We start from the raw sequence: 22,898 nt of genomic DNA on the forward strand, positions 1-22,898 counted from the left end.
CATTACTTCTGGGCACTATGGTCTGCAACATATACTGTGAGGTTATCATATTTGTTCCTTTACCTACTTTGAGCATGCAGTTGCTAGGACATTTATATTTCTAAATCAATCAAAATACTGGGCAATGTAGGGTCCTAACTAGAAAATAGATTTTAGAAAAATATGAAAGATCTATGATTACTCTTGAAATATGATCATTTAAACAGACATGATGAAATAAAAATAATAATAAGGAAGAATAAGTAACATGGAATAGGTTTTATTGATAGTCAGATGAATTTATTGTTACATGGATTTTCTCAACCTCTAATCAACTGCACATCCTAGCATTTTCCTGAACTTTCTTTTTCACTTTTCCTCCTTTCACCTTCACTTTTATTGAGATTTTATTGACACATAACATAGGCAGGCTTACTGTGAATAACATAATAATTTAATACATGTATTGCAAAAAATAAAAAAAGGTTCCCAGTTAGGCGAGTTAGCACCCCTATCTACTACATTTTGTGTGTGACAATAATATTTGAGATCTATAAATAACTCTCAATTAGATATTTCACTGGAGAAAGTCAGTGGACACAGAAATGGGCTGGGAGAGGATAGAACAGGGCTAGGACATATGCCTTGTATGTGGACCTCAGGCATCAGGGAACCCAAGAAGTACCACATTCTTGTGGACTACTGTTCAATTATCCAGTCCATCTGAGCTGGAGTTGTTGGGAGTAGTCTCCAGGTCTCATGCATAACACTTGGGGGCTTAATTCAGTCCCACCCCTCAAAAGAAAAGTATAAAAATTAAAGCATCAAATAAAAAATTAAAGCATATTGGGAAATAATATAGAGGATACAGCACGTGTCTTGCACACAACCGACCCAGATTCAATACCTGGCATCCCTGGCATGGTCTCCCAGACCCCACTAGGGGCGATTTCTTTGCATAGAGACAGAAGTGAGCTCTGAGCACTCCCAGGAATGTCCTAAAACAAACACAAACAAAACTTATAAACTCATAACCAGCTCTTCAATAATTCTTTTCTATTTTTGATATTTTTCTTTCCAATTCTATTTTTATAATCATACTTTAGGAATAGTATGATTAGATTCATGCTCTGATATTTTCTGCAAAACATATTCTCTCACTGTCACTATCACTGTCCTCCTGTTTTTCATCAATTTTGCTAGTGCAGGCCCAGTAACATCTCTATTGTGACACTCGTTACTGTGTTAGGCATATCCAATATATCATGGGTAGCTTGCTAATATCACATAATTCTAATTCTTTTGATGGATTAGGGAATATAACTTCCCACACTGATAGCTTTAATGAGAATATCAGACAAATTAATGTATAAGTCATTATATGAGAAATAGAAGAGGAAGCACATATTGAAGGCTACTAATTTGATAATTTGTTTTATGGATTATCCTTCTAGTAGACTGATATTTCAGTAAATTAATTTTTGGTATGTTCATCATCTATATAAATGTCTGACTTCTTTCAATTATATAATTTGATGCTTAAAACTTTATTTACAGTTTCTGTGCTTAGACAGCTCACATGAGTGTGTCTGATTGTGTGTTTGTTATATTCTGCTCCCTCTCTTATTTCTAAGTGGACAAATTGTTCTTAGTTCCAGCAGAGACTTTAGCAACTGTCTTGATAGTATTCAGAAGCAAAAAAACTCTTTTAAGGTTCTGACTGTTCCATTTTACTATGGTAGTGTTCATCAAGAACCTGCCTGTGAAAAAAAGAACTTCATTATCAAAGAGAAGAGAGAAGATTGGACCAAATGCCAAGATTTTTGATGTCTCTGTCTTAAGACATAAAGGGCAATAGAGAATGAGCTCTGGATATAGTTCATTTATTGCTTTGCTTAGACCAACAACTTTCTCTTGTTTCCTTTATAAGAAACATCCTAAGGGAACCACAGATAAACATTCTCCTGCTATTTTTGTTACATGACTAAATTCAGACTATCTGGAAATCAAAGATGACAAGTTATCCACATCGGCAAAGAAATCATAATAGAGATTATTCATTCTCTATTTCCATTCTATTCTCATTTCATTTCTTGATATTTTCCACAGTGACTAAAGGAGGTCAGAAGGCTGTTTTCCCTGTCCTAATTCCAAACCAACAGAAGGGAGGTTATGTTTTAATCACGAAGGCTTTTGCAGAGAAAGCTTTGAAAGCATGTTAGATTCACCAGCAGAGGGCGAGCACTACCCATGAGAATAGCTCAGATCAGCATTACTATTTGTTTTGGCAAATACACTCTCCTCTGTGTGCAAGAATCCTTATACTTAATTATTTTGTGGGCCTTATTTTTTACATTTTTTAATGTAGAAGTACTGCTATTTATTCAGCCACTGATTAGGCTGATTGAATTGGGCATGAACTCCATGGGCCATATTTTTTTTTTTAAATCACATATCCAGTGTTCAATAAAAACCATCATCCACTGTTGTCTTCAGTAAAATTTTATCCAGCCTTGGGTAGAAATATTTTCTCTTTGGGGGAGATGGCAGGGATAATAAATTAAATCTAACCTGGGGCTGGAGAGATAGAACAGCAGGTAAGGTGCTGCCTTGTATGCAACTGACCTGGGCTAATCTCCAGAACATAGAATGGTCCTCCTGAGCACAGCAGGAGTGACCTCTAAGTGCAGAACCAGGAGTAAGTTCCGAGCACATGCAGACATGACCTGAAAACCAAAAACAGCACTGCACTTCACTGTCCTCCCGTTGTTCATCGATTTGCTCGAGCGGGCCCAGTAATGTCTCCATTGTGAGACTTGTTGTTACTGTTTTTGGCATATCAAATATATCACGGGGAGCTTGCCAGCTGTGCCACGTGGGCAGAATGCTCTCGGTAGCTTGCCGGACTCTTCGAGAGGGGCAGAGGAATTGAACCTGGGTCAGCTGCAAACAAGGCAAACACCCTACCTGCTATGCTATCACTCCAGCCCAACCAAAAATAAATAAAAATAAATTTAATCTGCTTGAACCGCTTGGAGCTGTGCAACCTGAAGCAAATTTCATGATTTCTCAGGGTTTCATTTTCCTAATGAGAGCCATATGCATGAAAATTTACCTGTATCTTTGTTTTCTTGAGATACTGTGTAAGCAAATTCCTGTGAACGATTTAACACTCTCAGTCACACAGTGAAGTTTGGGTATTCAGTAGATAATCACTAGTAGTAAGCACAAAGTCTGGGGTAGACACACCAAAATGAAAATAGTAAAACAGAGCTGTGGAACAGAGTGGTAGGGAACATGCCCAGCATTTCCAAGACCTAGTTTAATTCTAAGCATCCTACTCCCACCTCACCACCAAGCAGTTTGATGTGGTCCTAGGGGTGTCTGACCACGTTGCCCTCCCCAGCAGCACCTGGCTAAGCATCTAATCACTGACCCTCTAGATCTGGGCTCAGTAGAACTGGGAGCAGCACCAGGCTCTTGATCACTGTTAAGAAGGTCCTTATGGAAAAGAGAAATAATATATATTGGAGAATCCCTCTTAAGAGTGGATCTGGAAAGATGCGTTACAGGATGAGCCTGCAGAAGTGAAGGATAAGAGAGATGTTTCAGGAAGTCTAATGCATATTCGGGTAACAGAGGTGACTCTTCAGGATTCTAGAACCAATGACTAGCGTTAACAGTTCACAAAGCTAAACTGACTAAGAAATTGCCTGGGGAATTGAGTGCTGTACACAGAAACAGACATAAAACAGGCTAGATGTTTTTATTCCAGGAACTTAATTTACTGCCAAGCAATTGTATCAGGACAAGAGATTCTCTGCATCTGTTTGAGCCCAAGTTCTTTCTGGCAGGATTTAGGGAAGAACATAGCTTTCGGAGTTTGGCAAAGCACAAACAAGCCCATCTGTTCGGTAAGGAAATAGACTTCACTGACTGCTCTTTTACGGTTTGGAGGCTCCAAGGATGAAAAATGCAAGCTTGGGGGAGCAAAAGTGGTTTACAGTTGTAGGAAATGAAATCAGAAAGAACCAACATGTTTATGGAGTAGAAAAACTACCCAGACATACCACAGGAAAGTCTTCTCTACCTCCTCTTCCTTCACTGTGCATCCCTGAGGCCACTAAATCAAAGAGCTTGATAAAAAGAGTTTGGAAGCAAATGCACAGTTTTATAGGGACATTCATCTTGCTGGAAAGAGTCAATAGTGTTGATCCGTCTTCCTAAATCTTGAATACCCTGTGGAAGCAGTATTTTAAGTCTCAGCATTGCATTTAGCACACACCCTCTATATTTTTGTGACTGTTTGTTTACAACTTTCTTTTCTATAGAGCTGTCTCTATATGAATTTGTAAAAATAGGAAAAAGTACCCGCTTTCAAATAATTGCCGACTATCCCATTTGTCTCTCCACTCTGAGGACATGTCAAGCATTTCAATCAGGTAAAATAAATTCTGAACTGATGCTCAGATAACCTTCCGAGGTACACATCTAAATGAAACAGGTCTGTACACCAAAAACTATTCCCTCAAACCCAAATTTCAATTCCATCATGAAAATGGATAGACAAAAAACTGAGCTTTTCTAAAAACTCCAAATTGTGCTTTTGAAATAGCAGCCTCATTAGAATCAGCTCTAGGACTAGTAACAAGCAAAAAGCTAACCCTTTGGGGATCAGCTGATGTCACTATAATTCAGGGTGGTAGTGGCAAGACCTAAAGCCATGCTGTCAGCTGCAATCATATCTGAATATGTTATGCTAGGAGGATTTCTGGATTACCAGGTTTTCTGGGGGAGGCAGCACCTTGGAAAAGATTTTTCTTCTCTCAATATTGGACAAAGCCACGTGGGTTCCAGGGCCGAGATCTCCAAGCCTACTCGGATTGGAGTCGAGCATCCTCCACCCAGATCCTCCAAATTCCAGTAGGTGGGGGTCACACCCACCAACTGGCCCCCTGGCGCCGTGTAGTGTAATCCCATCAGCGGCCAAGACTCTGAGACTATAAAAACCAGCTCCTGGAACCGCGCGGCCGCATTTGCGCATTTGCGGCCGCGCGACATCTTATTATGACATCTCATTCCTACTTTGACAAACTGGCAGGCTACAGAATGTAGCCTGCTCACACGGCAGAGTCTGGCAAACTCCTCGTGGCGCACCCAATATGCCAAATACCAGTAACAATGATGGGTCTCATTCTCCTAAAGAGCCTTGCATATAACCTCAAGGCCAGGATGAAGGAGACGTTACTGGGGCCTGCTCGAGGCAATCGATGAATAACAGGATGATCTGTGATCTGTGAATATTGGAGAGTTATTTGTCATTTAATGCCATTATTGTAATATAATTGTCAACATTATTCGAAGTGAAGATTGTTAATTATGGCTCCAAGAGCCAGAAAATCCATATCTCATAGGGATGGTTTCTTATTGTCTTAAGATTGAGATAGCTTTGCAGGGAGGAGATAGTATAGTGGGCAGGGTGCTTTCCTTGTATACACCTAACCTGGGTTTGTTCCCTGGCACACCTTTGGGTTTCCTGAGCACCACCCGGAAGTGATACATGAGTGCAGAGACAGGAATAAGCCACAAACACAGCAAGGATTGGCCACAAAAACAAAAAACAAAAATAAGTGCGATAGCTTTGACTATCTCTGACCCCAACTGCATATATTTTAAGCCAGGATATATAAATAATAATATTTATATACTTTCATTGTACCTTTAAATATATCAGGATAAATCTTTAGAACATTTTATCTTTTTTTTTTTTTTTTTGGGTCACACCCGGTGATGCACAGGGGTTACTCCTTGGCTCTGCACTCAGGAATTACTCTGGCATTGCTCAGGAGACCATTTGGGATGCTGGGGATCGAACCCGGGTCGGCCATGTGCAAGGCAAACGCCCTACCTGCTGTGCTATCACTCCAGCCCCACGTTTTATCTATTTTTAAATACAAACTAAACTAGCAACAATTATGGAATATTATTAAATATTCAGTTGAATACTTAAAATTTCAGTCACTTCACAAAAATTTTTCTTCACTTCCTATTTTTTCACTTTTCATTTGCTCATTTTATCAGAAATCAAATCATATTAAATGCTGCATTCATTTCTATGACTTTTAAGTATGCTTCAGTTTATAGATTCATGCTTTTTCTTTGATTTTTATTGTAGCACCTTGATTTACATTATTTTCAATGGTAGAGTTTCATGTGCACAACCTCTCAGAATTCTCTCTTCTTGTTTTCCTTCATTCTCTTGCTCTCTCTCCTTCCCCTCACTAACTTTCTTCATCCCATCCTTCTCTGTCTTCCTCCGATATTCAGTTGTTGAAGAGTTACTAGTTTTTGTTACTAGTATGATAATTTCAACATTCTGAATTTTGTTGATTGGATAGATCCCAAAGACAGAGTAAAGACAATTCATAACTTCTATTTTCTATAAGCAGCAGTTGAATGTGCAGATGTACTAAAATTAGTCTATGTTCAATTTTCTAACATTCAATTTTCTTTAGTAGAACTGATTCATAGGTGGTCGTATGTAGTTTTCCTTAAGAAGGCACCAGATACCAGATGTGTCTTTTTGGTGGGTGACTAACAACTCTTGATTCTCAGTGCCACCAGTTTTTATGGCAATGTTTCCCATTTGTTTTGGATATCTGAAATTTTTGTCATCACATATTCCAAAAATACTATCACTTGAGATTTGTATAATTAAAGTGTTCTGTACTTTTTGACTTTTGAATATCAGTGTGAATATAAAATTAATGGATCGGACTTTCTTTCCTTATGTATTTTAATTTTGTTGCTTGATTGCTTTCAAGCATAAAAATCTAGTCAACAGCTCTTAACAATTACTATTATTTTCCTTTAAAATTATCTTGATCTTTTGATATAGAAAAACAAATTGATAGAATATGCACTGGTATTGATAATTTCAGTTCATGTGCCTGGGCATGCAGTATGCTTTCTCAAGTAAAATCTATTCATTAATTTTTTATTTTAAGTTTTAAAAAACTTTTGTGGAAATCAAGCATTGACTCTTCAAAAGAAAAAAATTACTTTCAGTGTCTTCTGCTATATAAATGTTTTCTTAACGTGTTTTTATTTTTATTTTGACTATTTGACATATTTTTATTTTTAAAAAACTATACTTTTGGGACCAGAGAAATGGTACACTGGGTGCTTTCCCTGTATGTGGCTGAACCGGGTACTATCCCTGGTGCCCAATATGGTCCCAGAGCCCCACCTGGAGTGATTGTAGTGATTGGTGAGCACAGAGCCAGAATTAAATCCTGTACACCACTAGGTGTGATCCAAATTGTGAAAAACAAAACAAACAAAAACAAAAAATTATGGCACTTATTTCGTTCGGAGAGGTAGCCCAGAAGTAAGGTAAATGCCTTGTATGCATCCAACTTCACTATGATATCCAAGAGCAAATGATCCCTAAGCAATATTGGTATTCCCCTGGAGACCCACTAGTACCAATAGGTATGGTCCAAGAAATCTCTGTGCCATAGGGTCTGAACAGTACTGTGTCCACTGAACTTGCATGAACTGCTGGTCCAATGAGATGAGAAAGGTTGATAATCTCTTGAGCACTACATGGGTGATATCTCAACCCCAATTTATTTTTATTATCTTACTCTTTTTATTTCTATTCTCTTAAGGCAATACAATTCTGTTTGTAATCTCCATTCCTTTATTCATAGAAATATTTTGCTATTACTTCCAAGTCATTTTTGAGTTCTCTTATCTTAAGATTTTTGTTTTTCAATTCATTATTCTTTTATAGATACCATTTTCTAAATTTATTTTAGCCATTTGCATTATGAAGCTACTTACTTCCTTAATTAATATTTTTCCCACCTTTTTAGTTAATTTTTCTCAGGAGGCCCAGAGTCAACACCTAGGTCGTAAGGGTCAGTGCTCAGACTCAGATACAATACTACTTGGGGACTTGGGGGAAGTAGGGCCATACATGATGGTGTTTAGAAGAACCTTAGGTGCCAGGATTTGATCTCAAGGCTTGTAAATGTGAGGAATGTGCCTAAACTTCCTTTTTAAGTAATATACTTTGTGCCTTTGTCTTCCCATGTCCATATGTAAGTGGGGACCACATTAGATCACTTTTGCCTTCTGAAGAGATGCTGTTCTGTTTTATATACGTTTGTTTGCTTGCTTATTTTTATTCAGGTAACATCTTTGTGTGGAATTTGAATATGTGTTCTGCTCCTCACTTTAAAAATTTTTTTTTAAAAAATTCCTTTTTTACGTGTTGTGAGGATCTTCCCAGGATGGGAGAAGCATGCTGAAAGTAGACTATAGACCAAACATGATTGCCACCCATTGCCTCTTTTGCAAACCACAACACCCAATAAGAGAGAGAGAACAAAAGGGAATGCCCTGCCACAGAGGCAGGGCGGGATGGGGGGGATGGGAGGTGGGAAGGATATTGGGATTCGTGGTGGTGGGAAATGGGCACTGGTGGAGGGATGGGTATTTGATCATTGTATAAGTGGAACCCAAGCACAAAAATTTGTAAGTCTGCAACTGTACCTCATGATGTCTCACTAATAAAAATTTTTAAAAAAATTAAAAAATTCCTTTTTTGAAAATTTGTTTTGAGGACAATGGATTTTTGCAATTATACTGTGTAGAAGTGTGCAGTTGCTGATCTCAAATGACTCTGTGATTTCTAGTGAACTCCTATATTTATATTGGGTTTTCCTGTTCTCAAATTTTATCCATTTCCTATTGTTTTGTCCAATCCGATATAGAATGGTCTTATAGCTTATTATGTTTTGTATAAAACTCTACTGACAATTTTTTGTTTATTATTTGGATGCAGATTTTGGATTTTGCTATTCTAGTTACTATTCCTTGTGGTTTTAAAGGAAACATGAGGCAGTTCGTAATGAAATCCAGCCAGCCTCACCCCTCCATGCAAAGTACTCCATGTCTTCCATGTTCTCACTGTTTTTTTCTGTATGCTACTTTAAGATTGAAAAAGACTTAGGTCAGAGAGATAGTACAGTGGATAGGGCATCTTCCTTGCATATGTCTCACCCAGGTTTGATCTCCAGTACCATATCTATCCCTTGAGCCTGCCAGGAGTAAGACCTGAGCACTACCGGGTGTTGCTCCCTAAACAAAACAAAACAAAACAAAAAACCAAACAAACAAAAGAATGAAAGACTTTCAAAAGCAAGAGGACTGCAAATTTATTAAAGGAAACTGAGAAGAATCTTAAAAATTTTTAGGAACTGATCTCACTGGTACTTAGCAAGAGGAAGATCAATCCTAATGAACATAGTAAGGGAAGTAGGTAGATTCTAGAATTGAATGGGAACAGGAAGTCTCATGAGGTGGGCTAATACAATTATTGAAATTGTATGAGAAAAGCTTTCAAAATAAAGTCTATAAAAGAACAGTAGACATTGGAAGCTGTTGATAAATACTGAGAAATACCAGAAAGGATGTCGATCTAAAAAAGATCTTAAGTCCAGGGTCTCAGAAATTCCCACTTTTAATGAAAAAAGATTTAATACTTTTCTAAAAATAGAAATTGAAGTTGTATGAGGATCCACGTTTCTTATCTTATTTGCTTTTGTCTTTTAGTAAGAATTTTTGTTTTTTTAAAGCAAAAGTCAAAAAAACATTAATGTGCAAAGAGCACAATTTGTTTTCATTTTTGATTTTTATTTGTTTGTTTTTCTATTTTTACCCGTTTGATTTCATTTTCTGCTTGACTGCAAATGCTAGAACTTCTAACACAATGTTGAACAAGAGAAGACACAGTGGACATCCTTGACTTGTATTTGATCTCAGAGGGAATGCTCTCAGGTTTTCACTCTATTCTTAATATTTTCCATGGGCTTGTTATAAATACCTTTTACTATCCTTGGGAAAGTTCCTTCTACTCCTGTTTTGTTAACATTTTTTTTAATCATAAATGGATGTTGGATCATGTCAAAAGCTTTCTTTGCATTGATTGATATGATCAATTGGTTTTTACTTTTTTTTAATGATGTGGTGTGTTATGTAAATTAATTTCCATATATTAAACCATTTTTGCATCCCTGGGATCAATTCCAGTTGATTGTAGTATATGATTTTTTTGATATGCAGTTGGAATTGGTTTGTTAAGATTTTATTGAGGATTTTTTTATCTGTGTTCATCAAGGAGATTGGTTTGAAGTTTTCTTTTTCAGTATGTCTGTCTGCTTTGGGTATCAGTGTAATGTTAGCTTCACAGAAAGTGTTAAGTACTATTTCTGTTTCTTCAATAGAAGGTGCTATTCCTGTACAAAGTATTATTCCTCTTTCTTCAAAATTTTGGAAAAGCTTAAGGATCAACAGAAATGAGTCTTCTCTGAAAATCTGATAAAACTCTCCATAAACTTCACTGGACCAGAACTTTAGTTTTTGGGGAGATTTTTGATTATTGTTTTAATTTCCTTCCCTGTGATTGACCTGTTCAGGCTTTCTATTTCTTCTTTGTTCAGTTTTGGGATTGCATATTTATAAAAATCTATCCATTTATTGTAAGATCTCCAACTTAATTAAATAGAGATGTTCTCATGATGTCTTAAATTTGGGGGGGGGTGTCTGTTGTAATTTTCCCTCTCAGAGAACCTGGCAAGCTATGGAGAGTACCCCACCTGCACTGCAGAGCCTGGCAAGCTCCCCGTGGCATATTCGATATGCCAAAAACAGTAACAAGTCTCACAATGGAGATGTTACTGGTGCCTGCTCAAGCAAATTGATGAACAATGGGATGACAGTGCTACAGTGACAGTGCTGTTGTAATTTATTCCCTTTTGTTTCTGATCCTTTTCTTTCTTTTTCTTTTTACTTGTAAGTCTAGCCAAAGGTTTGTCTACCTTTTATTTATTCTTTCAAAGTACCAGCTTCTGATTTTATTGATTTTTTGATATCTTCTCTGTTTTTTATTTCATTCATTCTACTGGTCTTTGGATTCACTTGTTATTGGTTCTCCAGATGCTTGAGATGTCCATTTAGGTTGCTGGTTTTATATTGTTTTCTTTCCTACTGTGGGCCAAGATTGCTATGAATTTCCCTCTAAGTACAGCCTTTACTGTGTCCCAGAGGTTTCAATATCTTGTTTCTTTATTATCATAAATCTCAAGGAATATTTTATCTTTTCCTCGATTTCCTCTTTGATCCAGCTGTTATTTAGTAGTGTACTGTTCCGTTTCCAGGTGTTAGAGTCTCTCCACATCTTCTTTTCATGAATAATTTCTATATCTGACAGTTTGATTCAATAGGATGCTTGGTAGCACTGTAGCACTGTCCTCCCATTGTTCATCAACTTGCTCGAGTGGGAACCAGTAACGTCTCACAACAAATTGTGAGACTTGTTACTATTTTTTTGGCATATCGAATACGTCACAGGGAGCTTGTCAGGCTTTGCCCTGCCAGTGCAATACTCTCGGTACCTTGCCAGGCTCTCTGAGAGGGGCAGGGGAATCAAACCTGGACCAGCTGCATGCAAGGCAAACACCCTACATGCTGTACTATTGCTCCAGCCCAGGATACTTGGTATAATTTTTATTTTTGTGAATTCATGTAGGTTTTTCTTATGGACTAATAAAAAGTGATCTATCCTGAAGAATGTGCCATGTGCAGTAGAGAAGAATGTGTACTCAACTTTTTGTTTTTTATGATATAAGGCCCTATATATATCCAGTATAACTAGTCCCAGATCATCTTGTCCTCCATTTAGTTCACTTATGCCTTTACTGATATTCTGTCTAGTTAATCTGTCAAGTAGTGACATTGTAGTGTTGAAGTTTCCCATTATTATTGTGTTTCCATTTATGTGTTTATTTAGGTTTGTGAGCAAAAGCTCTATAAACTTTGCCAATGCTACATTTGGTGTATATATGTTAATTGAAGTTTGTATTTCTTGATTCCTTATTCTCTTAATCAATCAGTAATGACCATCCCTATCTCAAATTACTCTCTTTAGATTGAATGCTATTTGGTCTAATGTAAATATGGCTGTCCCGGATTATTTCTGTTTACCATTGGTATTTGTGGGATTTTTTTTTTCATCTTTTGACTCTGAGCTTGTGTCTATTCTGTGAGCTTACATGCATTTCCTGGAAGCAGCAAATGGATGTATTTTGTTTCCTGATTCATTCTTCCACTCTATGTCTTTTGATAGGAGTGTCCAGTTCATTGACGTTCAGAGATTGATGTAAAAGGGTTGTGTTGACATTTTACTGTGTGGACTTGTTGCTTCTACAATTGACTGTCCAGTTTACGTAAATGGTACTTCAGTTTTTGATACAGGGCAAGTTTACTTATAGAAAATTCAGTCAGCTCTTGTATGTCTGAGAATATTTTTATCTTTCCCTCCCATCTAAATGAGATTTTTGCAGGGTAGTGAACTAGGTTAAAAGGGTTTTGTTTTGCTTTGTTTACAGTGAATAATGTAAGTATATCGTTCCACTCTTCTCTTTCCTGTACCATTTCATCTGAGATGTTGTGATTCTTCTGTTGTTTGCCCTATATTTAAGGTTTTTCTTCTCTGTACTAACTTTAAAAAGTGTGACTTTCTCTTTGGGTTTGCCCTTTTTATTACTATATGTCTTGGTGTTGTTCTTATTGGTTTTATTTTTCTTGGTAGTCTTGAATCTGTATAATCAGCCTCCCTCCAGAGAGTGGAGAAATTCTCCCCTATGATCTCTCCTACCACTTGTTCTTCCCATTTCCCATTTTACTCCTTTTCTCGTAATCCTATAACTCATAGATTGTTTTTCTTCCTGTTAGCCATTAATTAGCTTACATTCTCTTCCATTATATTGCTTCACTTCTATTTTGCCAGTTCCCTATCAATATAGCTTATATTTTATTTTCAAGTTCATCTGTATGGTTATATACCTGTGCAATTCTGCTACTATGACTCGCAATTGTATTCTTTAGTTCCGTTAGTTCATTTTGTATGGAATGAGTCATTGTCTGAATCAGCTCATTGAGTTGGTCAAATTTTTCATCAGTGACTATTTAATTTCTTTTTTTAAAAATTATTAATGAATCACCATGAGATACAGTTACAGATTTCCAAACTTTCGTGACTACATTTCACTCATACATTCTACTGTTAAGGACATCCACTGAGTTTTAAATTTATTTAAAACTAAATAAATTTTTAATTCAGTAGATGAAATCCTTTATTGGACACAGAATCTCCTGCAACCACGCCAGGTTGTCTTCACCGGGTCCCCTTAGAGGGGGGCGCATTGAGTCTCCCTCTCCACCCCAAGCAGAACCCCGGCAGCCAAAAACCTCCAGAACCCAGCCAGAGCCGTGCTCAAGGCCACTCTCCACATGCTCAGGCAAGATTCATGCATGAAGGAACCGGCAGAGGAACTCAGGTATGTGGGACCCAGGGCGTCCTTCACCCAGATCCCCCATTTCCTGGTAGCTTGGCAGTCACACCAACAAACTGACCCCAACACTATGTAATCCCATCAATGGCCAAGATCCAGAAACTATAAAACAAAGCTCCGGGAAGACCTCTTAGAGTCTAGCCCACTGACGTACCTAAAGCAGCACACATGTGCTTGGTTTTAACATATTTGCTCTTATATATGTTCTCTGTCCCTCTCAGAGAGCCCGGCAAGCTACCAAGAGTAACCCGCCCACACAGCACAGCCTGGCAAGCTCCCTGTGGCATATTCAATATGCAAAAAACAGTAACAACAACAGGTCTCATTCCCCTGACCCGGAAAGTGCCTCCAATATGGCAGTGTTGGGAAGGACGAATAAGGAGAGGTTGCTAAAATCTCAGGGCTAGGACAAATGGAGACGTTACTGGCACCCGCTTGAGCAAATCCATGAACAAGGGGATGACAGTGATACAGTGAATACTTTATTAGTGACACTTCTGTTTGTACCTTTTTTATTTCTGCTCTCATTTCTTCATGCATTTTATTGGCTGTCCATTCCACTTATTTCTTTCATGTCCTCCTTTAATTAACTGCATGCCTGTTCCACTGTTTCTTTGAGTTCCTCCTCAACATTTCATCTCTAAATTCTTTATCAGAGGCTTCCAGACTCTTCTTTATCCACTCTTTGTGGTGGGGATTTGCACTTTTTCTACATGTTGTGGTAGTATGGAGGTGGGACCCTCCAGTTTACTATCAGTGTTCCCTTCTTGCTGCGAGAAAGGATTCTGGATGAGCTCGGCTGATGGTGGTCACCTTTTACCTGTTCTAGAACACTAAGTTCCTCTTAGGTGCTCCTCTGTGTCTTATGTGAGGCCTCTAGTGCAGCTTCAGAGGGTGTACTCTTTAATAATAGCCTTGTTCAGTTTCTTGTGTTCACCATTATCTTGGTGAGATTGGAATAGGACAGGGGACTATTGGTATAAGGTGTTTGTGACAGCCAGGCTGTCCTTAGAATTAGATAATGGAGATAGAGACATTAGTCCAAAGCTCTGGGAAAGGGGGAAATAACTGTGGCCACATGAGTGGCCGCCATCCCGGAGCCTACATCCACCACTGCCACTGTACCTGTGGGGGAGTTGGACACATTGGTGCTTGAGCAGATTTAAAGTCCCACTTCTGATGCGGTCCTAAAACTTGCCAGGGATCGCCTCTGACCTGGGTGCTTGGGGAGGGCACCTTGGCCAAAGTGGGGGAAGGACGTGACTGTCCTATTTCTCTTGTCAGTGCTTAATTAATTTGATTGTCAACATAGTTACTATTGATTTCAGGTCCTCATTGACCAGGCTTGAGTTTCAGTGGGCTTCTTGAGGATTTGCCTGGGTTTCCATTTCAAAAGCAAGATTTGGCGACCTACTTACTTGTGGTCTGCCTGAGGGCTGACTTCTCATGATGCATTCAGCATGTCCTGTGATGCTACAGGTGTCTTGGAGCTGGACTATACTAGACAGAGAGATTTCAAAATGGCTCTTGTTGGACACAAAGAAATGGTACAGTGGGCAGGGTACTTGCCTTGCCTGTGCCCAACCCAGGTTCGATTCCCAGAACTCCAACCCTCCCAGGAGTGATTCCTGAGTGAAAAGCCAGGAGTAAGCCCAGCATCCAGTGGATGTGGCACAGCCCTCCTACATCCTCAACACCCAAACCCCAAATCAAAACAACTCTTGTCTATCACTCAACTCTGAATTTCTAGCTGGCTGTTGGTTCCTTGTACTATAGGTTTCCTTCTAAATTTCTTGAGAGTCCTCAGGGTGATTTGGCAGTTTATCTTCCCCACAGTGTAAAAGAATGAGCGGACAAGAGAAAACTGCTGTGAGCTCTGTAACCCACCCTTCGAGTCATTCTCACTTAAGGATACAATAATTTGTAAGCTAACAGTGTAATGGAAAATTTAAGAACAGATTTTAGTATATTCTTTATAATTATCGCATCATTTTGAAAATTTTTCAGAATATTACTGGATGTTTTATATCCAAATATTTGTTCCTGTATAGGGCTGGAGCAATAGCACAGTGGTAGAGCATTTGCCTTGCACGCAGCCAGCCCAGCAGAGTCAGGTTTGAATCCTCCACTCCTCTCGGAGAGCCCGGCAAGCTACCGAGAGTATCTCGCCTGCACGGCAAAGCCTAGCAAGCTACCTGTGACGTATTCAATATGCCAAACACAGTAACAACAAGTCTCAAAATGGAGACGTTACTGGGTCCGCTCGAGCAAATCGATGAATAACAGGAGGACATTGACAGTATAGGTTATTCAGTTAGTTAGAGCTGCAACTTGCTATTTTTTAAAATTTTATTTTATTGATTGATTGCTTTTTGGATCACATCCAGTGATCCTCAGGGGTTACTCCTGGCTCTGCACTCAGGAATGACTCCTGGCACTTCTTGGGGGACGTGGGATGCTGGAGATTGAACCCAGGCCAGCCACATGCAAGGCAAACATCCTACCCTCTGTACTATCACTCCGGCTTCTGCAACTTGCTATTTTAAAGAAAATTAGTGAAGTTTATCCCTAATTCATTCAGCCAATTCAGTGACTGAATAAATAGCAGCACTCCTACATTAAAAAAAGAAAATTATATATTTGTCCTTAGTTTTCTTGGATAGAAAATCTATTTTACAAACTCACTTTAATGGCTTGAAACATTTTATTTTTCCTTTTTAAATACAAGTATTTTAACAGGTACTTAAACTGGTCACACACAAAAAATAGTGAGGTTCAGTGATTGGTTACTAGTTTTCTGAAACAGTAAGAGCTTCTTTTGTTTTAACTTTTATTATTTAGTTAGTTTTTGGTCACATCAGACATGCTAAGGGCTTACTCCTGGCTCCGCACTTGGGGATCACTCCTGGTAGGGCTCAGGTCATCATTCTCGTGAGGGGTGCTGGATCAAACTGGGTTGGGTTCATGCATGCTAAGTGCCCTAAGTGCTTTACTATTTCTCCCCACCCAGAATGAGGGCTTCTTAACTTGATGCCTTCAAGGTTGATTTATGCTTTTTAAATAATTTCCTTATCACTAAAAGCCAAGTGCATGCAGCCTGTGGCAAAATTATAAAAGAGTGATACTTTTGCTTGACCTACTTGGTTTATGACCAATAAAAAATAACAAATAATCTAGACATCTTGCTTTCTTCTTACTTGAAACATAAAAGAGATAAATGATGTGATGCACATTATGTCTTGGGATGTGGGAAGTCAATGATCCCCTAGAGGTCCTATTCCTTCTGAAATGACTGCCGAATGATAGAGGGTAGAAATTATCTCACTGCCTTGGTTTTGTAGATTCTTTTTTTTTGGTCTTTTATTGTGGATGGAGTTGATCTTACTCCCCTAGTCATCTTCATTTTACTCATTTTTCTGCCAAGTGTTGTTTAATATTACTAAATCAGGAGTTTGTAAAGCTCTCTGAACAAATAGAATATATCTTAATGATGAGAATGTGGAGGAGTCTAAATGATTGCTGATTCATTTAATTGTGAGTGTGGTCTATTCAAATTAGGTGCTCAGTAGGGGAAAATTACCCATCAGGGTCCAGGAAGTTCTTTCATGGATTTTGGTGTCTCTGAGGTCAATAAAGTCATTAAGTCACTCTCTCTCCAGTAGTGACATATTTTACTAGCAGCTGGTGTCCCTTAGATAAACGATTTCTGCCACTTTCCAAAAAGTAAACAATTTCCATTTTAAAATAAAGAGCTATAATCTTGATAATTAGATGTATGCAATGCATTTAACTGAACACGAATGCTAACTTTGAAAACTTCATGAACCATTGTTTCTCCCCAAAACCAGACGGATTAGAAAATATTTTCATACTTTTCATACTTTCTTCCATGATGCTATATACATGTTCCAGAGACCACTCGGTGTTAGCATCAAATCCCTTGCATTTAATTCAATATTTTACACCTCTGACAATTTATTGACAACACTGCAACATACTTGTGACTGGGGACAGGGGACCTCAGCTGAACCCAGCCTCGGTACTTTGTAGTGGGTACTGCACTCAAGAAGGGAAAAAAAAATAGTCTATAAAGAGGTGTTTGCTTCGTGTGCCGAATTTTTCTGTTAAAAAAGCTAAACATTTGCTCTATCAATTATTTTTAGGTCTAAACAACTTCCCTTTGCTATTCTTAAGCGAGTGGGGCCCAGATCTGCAGAGCTTGGTGTTTGTTGCCAGCTACTCAATGGCTGCTAAAGTGTTAGCCACAGTGCTTTTTCCCTGATATAGTTCATTAGTCTGTGAGCAGCTGCTCAAGCTCATTAATAGTCATTTAAACAGCAGGTGGAGAAAGATGTGCTGCTCTGAGTTAAAGGTGGGCTGGAAGATAGAATGGGTGGGCAGGGTGTGAACAGTACCTGTGCCTGACATATGATCACATTAAAATGAGTCTGCTTTTTATTTTAACCATTCAGAAGTTGTTTGTTGTTACAAAGTAGGAGGAATGTGTTTTGCTACACATTTTTTTTTAAATACCATATCCAGTTTCACTTTATTTCTCTGGCAGCTACTTCATGTTAAAATACTTAGAATCAATTCTAAAGTTGATCTGGGCATCTTGTATTCATCGTTAACCATCATTTAACTGTACTGAAACATTCCATACAAATCTGTGTTTCTTATATCGATTGATCTGACAGTTGAATATTGTTATTCAGTCCTGGAAACATCTTTCTATTTTCTAAAAAGCAAAGAAAGCAATATACAAGAAATCCAGAAGAACAGATGCTATTTAAAAACTGCAAATCATTTCCCCACAATTTGAACTTCTTTAAGGTTTAAAGAACCAGGTTAAAAAGCACACACACACACACACACACACACACACACTATATATATATATATATATATATATATATAAATCTTTTGAGCGTGTTTTCTTCAGAAGGTAGTTCAAAGCTAGAAAACACTTTATTGATGGAAAGTGGGAACTATTACACGCCCCCTTCCTCCTCTGCTTAGCCAAACTAAGCTGAAATTGTGAAAAAGCAAGTCCATTCCAAGCCATTATTGAAAACATCAAAGGGTAGGATATTATGTCTGAGTGAGAAGCGAAACCTCATTGTGATGTGTGTACATGGTCACAAATTTGGGGTGTCCCCTCAATATGTTACTCATGCATTTAAAAGAAGCAAGCAGCCAGGGGCGAGATATTAGCATCCTCTCTAAATCAGGGGTCCCGTTGGCTGTCTCTGGGGAATTCAATTCCAAGCAGAGGGATCTATACCTAAACCCGTTATATCGAATTTTCCGTTACAGAGAAGGTCAGGGCGGCTAGCAAATTGCCCCAAGGTGGTTTCTGAGGTTCCCCCACCAGTGCCAAAGGGTAGATCCGGCTGAGTTCGCTCCAGCATCCTGGCGTCTTCCCGCAGCCTTGAAACTGCACCACACCACTGGTCTGTGCGCTAGTGCCGGCCACACCTGGCCGCGGTCATCTAGCGCATCTCCGGCTAGCGGGGACCGAGGCAGAGGTTGGAGGAGCTTCGCTGTGCAGCGGCCTCGGCGGCAGCAGAGGGAGCCCCCGCGCCCCGGCGCCCAGCCCGGGGATCGCAGCGTCGCTGCTGCATTCCCGGAGCCGCGGCCGGGCTAGCGCCCGCTCAAGTTCCCGCGCTCACCGGACCGCTGCGGGGGGAGCCTGCGCCCCTCGGAAGGCTCCGGAGAAAGCCCAGGGGGCTCGTCTGGACCCGGTGCCGGGACCTGAGCCGCCGAAGGACTTTGGCCCAGAGGAGCGCAAAAGGCAGTTGGGGGCCCGCAGCTAAGTTGTGCAAATTGATTTGCGGGCTTGCAGCCCCGGGAGGCGGCGGGATTGCCCAGAGCGACCCGTGCGGGCGCCGAGCGTCGCCCACCGCATCCCGGGCACCGCTGGGAGCAGCCGCCGCCCGCTCGGCGTCGGGAGCAGCATCAGGGGAAGGAGCCGAGAAGTGGTTCCTGGAAGGAAAACCGAGACTTCCAAAACCCGGGCGAGGAACAGCCCCGCTGCTGTGCACTTTTCTTTCTCTCTTTCTTTTAAGGTGAATTCCTCAGGTACGTGCTCTTTGCCGGCTTTGCGCCACCTCATCTGCATGCAATTTTGCGTCTGTCTTTTCTCGTGGACTCGTTTTGTTTGCACTTTGTTGAATGGAAACCGCGGGGTTCTTCCTCCCGTTGTAGTAAAGAGCTCCGAGTCCCGGGCTTTAGCTATGGATGGCTCTAGGAATAATCGCAGACTTCTCAGCTATTGCTTTATTTTGAGTGAGAACGAGCAGAGGAGCGCTTTAATTGCAGCTCTGTTTGGGGGGAGCTCTGTTTAGGAGACCAGATCAAAGGATGGGCAAGTTCCGAATTCTTTTGGGATTGGGGCGGGGGGGTGGGGTGGCGGGCAGCGGTTGGGTAGATCGGGGCCAAATAAAAATAAATTAAAGGCTTCTAGGAAGGGGTTAAAAGCCAAGATGCGTTATACACCAGCACTGTGTGCCGCCCAAGTGTTTTTCCAGATCAGCTTAGAATCTGGAGCAAACTGAGCTTTACCAAGTGGTTCTGCGTTTCAAGCTCGTGTTTGGTTATTCAGGATCAAAAGATTCTGCAGATTTGCTTTCAAGAGATGAATTGCATATTTTATGGACTTGGCTCGATTTTACAGTTGCTCTGTCAAAATATCCCTTTGCTAGTAAACCCTAACTTCTGCAATTACATCATCAATGCACTTGTATAATAAAGAGAGATGGCAACAATAGTAATGGGACTGCCTGGGAACCCTAGGCTGAAAGGACAAAGGTAAAAGTCAGTTTTCTTTATTAGGCTTTTAAAAGAAAAAAGTAACAGACATTAAAAAAAGGAGTTTTTGCAAATTATCTGCATTTTATTGGAAAGCTAAGAAAATTAGGTTTTTAGTAATAATGAATGCTGTGCTTTAATAAATGATCTTGCCATTACTTCCACTTCTATACACATTTTTAAAATAAATTAAGCATAGATTCATTTACATTCAATGAGTTTTTGTTGGCTATGGAGAAATGAGAAAAAAGAAGTTCGCTACACATTTGTAGCAATGAAAATATATATGCATGTATTTAAATGTCTCATAAATATAAGGAGTTAAATGCTAAAGCTCTAGCACTTGGATCTTTAATTACTGCTGGTCCTACATTTTATGGAAACAGAATAAAGGGAAATGGAATTTACACAATATTTTGTGCACTTTATGATCACCTCAGTTTTGTCAAATGGTAAGTATCAGGAAACCTAATCTGAACCATACAAAAATGAGGAAATAAGTTGTTTGAATATTTTACATATTGTAAACAATATCAAAATATTGTGTAACTCACTATAAGTAATCCCTTGGCTGAAAGAGTAATTTAGAAGATGGTCAAAAAGTTGAACTTGTATTCATTAGCCTGATACAGAAAAAATATATATATAAATTTCTCTTTGTGTACATATTGTATGGGGCATTTGAAATATCTGAACATGGAACATTATAATCATAGTTATAATCATAGTAGTTTTTTTGAATGCACTGATTATTTTTCAAACTTATAAATACATTGAGTTAAGATCATTTGAAAGGATTTTTTAAACTTACATATGGAACTTTTTTTAAAGTAAGTACTATTAATAGAGTTGCAGATTTAGACTTGAAGATGGATAACCTGTTGTGTGTTTATTCCCTAGCACTTGATTATTTGTAGTTAAACTGTTAAAATATATAGATTTGGAAACTTCCTTAGAAACTGTCATCACTCTGTGTTTGGATAAGTCCATTCACAAGTAAAATATAAGTCTATTCACAAGTAAAACATGTTAGATAAGCCTAGAAGGTTCACTTTTCATGTTATTATTAACAACGTAAACTATTTTCCTTCCTACATCATTTTGCCATCTAATAATACCTCTTATGGCTGTTAGTCTTTAAATATCTGCTAAATATCTGTCGTTTTTTGTGACATTATGCCACCTGTATACTGGCTTCTAGTTTTAATACCATTAGCTTTTGTTATTCACTCTTTTCATCCTGTAGTCTTTTGGATTGGTTTTATTTTGGGGCCACAGGTCAGGGGGCCATACAGGGTATGGCAGATCAAAACCAGGTCTGCTGTGTGCAATGCCCTATCTGCTGTATTATCATCCTAGGCCAGACAGCCAATCCTATAGTTCTTACTAAGAAAGGCTTTCTTTAGAACTTTGAAACTAAGTAACTAAGAATTACTTTTTTACTTGAGATAAAACATTTCTGCTTTTTTTTTCCCTTTCTAGAAATCATAAAAAATTTGGATCAATGTCTAATTTTTTTCAAAAATATACTTTTACAGGGACCGGAGCGATAGTACAGCGGGTAGAGCGTTTGCCTTGCATGCAGCCAACCCGGGTTCGATCCCCAGCATTCCATATGGTTTCCAAGCACTTCCAGGAGTAATTCCTGAGTGTAGAGCCAGAAGTAACCCCTGTGCATCACCTGGTGTGACCCCAAAAGCAAATATATGTGTATATATATGTATATATACATATACTTTTACAAACAGAAAGTCATCTTGTCACTATTGTGTTTATATCTGATCTCAGCTTATTTTATAACATAATTTTGAAATGATATAACTCAGATAGAAACTGAAAATTGAAAGAAGTAAATTTGATCTTGGTTGTGATTGCAACTCCTTCCTGATGCCTCCAATTAACTGTGCTTATAGGATTGGCTTCATCTCTTTCCAGCTTAAAAAAAGTTTCCTTCCCTATATTTGATTAGCCTTCTCATTCTGCAGCTTTTGAGCTGAAAACTGAGCATCTGGTTCTGTCATCTACTTAGAGATAATGGATCCCTTAGCAGTTCTGACTCCACTTGGATTCTCTTAAGGCACAATGAAGAAGATGGAAGGTGTTCTAACCTCTCAATCAAAAGGTCTTCAGAGGAGAAGCAGAATTGAAGACATGCTGAGTTATTTCTTCTTTTATCTATGATATGCCTTGTCATTCAAAAGGCATAAATGTGTCCTTCCTCTTACATATCTTATTTATTTGGCATAGTTGAGAGTTTAGCCTCAGCTTAATGAACTTGTTGTCACTGTCACTGTCCTCCTATCGTTCATGGATTTGCTCGAGTGGGCCCAGTAACGTCTCCATTTGAGACTTTCTTGTTACTGTGTTTGGCATATCAAATACGTCATGGGAAGCTTGCCAGGCTCTGCCGTGTGGGCGAGATACTCTCGGTAGCTTGCCGGGCTCTCCGAGAGGGGCAGAGGAATCGAACTCGGGTTGGCCATGTTGGCTGCGTGCAAGGCAAACGCCCTACCACCGTGCTATCGCTCCAGCCCAATGAACTTGTTGTACTCAATATATTTTACTAGGAGAGAACATATTATATTATTCTACTTACCTAGATAGATAAGAAAATACTTTGTCTAACATGTTGTAAACTCAACACCATAAATGGTCTTCAATGCATTTAAAAACTATTAGAAAAGA

Source organism: Sorex fumeus, unplaced genomic scaffold (genome assembly GCF_029834395.1).
Source record: "Sorex fumeus unplaced genomic scaffold, SorFum_2.1 ptg000029l, whole genome shotgun sequence".
Taxonomy (NCBI): domain Eukaryota; kingdom Metazoa; phylum Chordata; class Mammalia; order Eulipotyphla; family Soricidae; genus Sorex; species Sorex fumeus.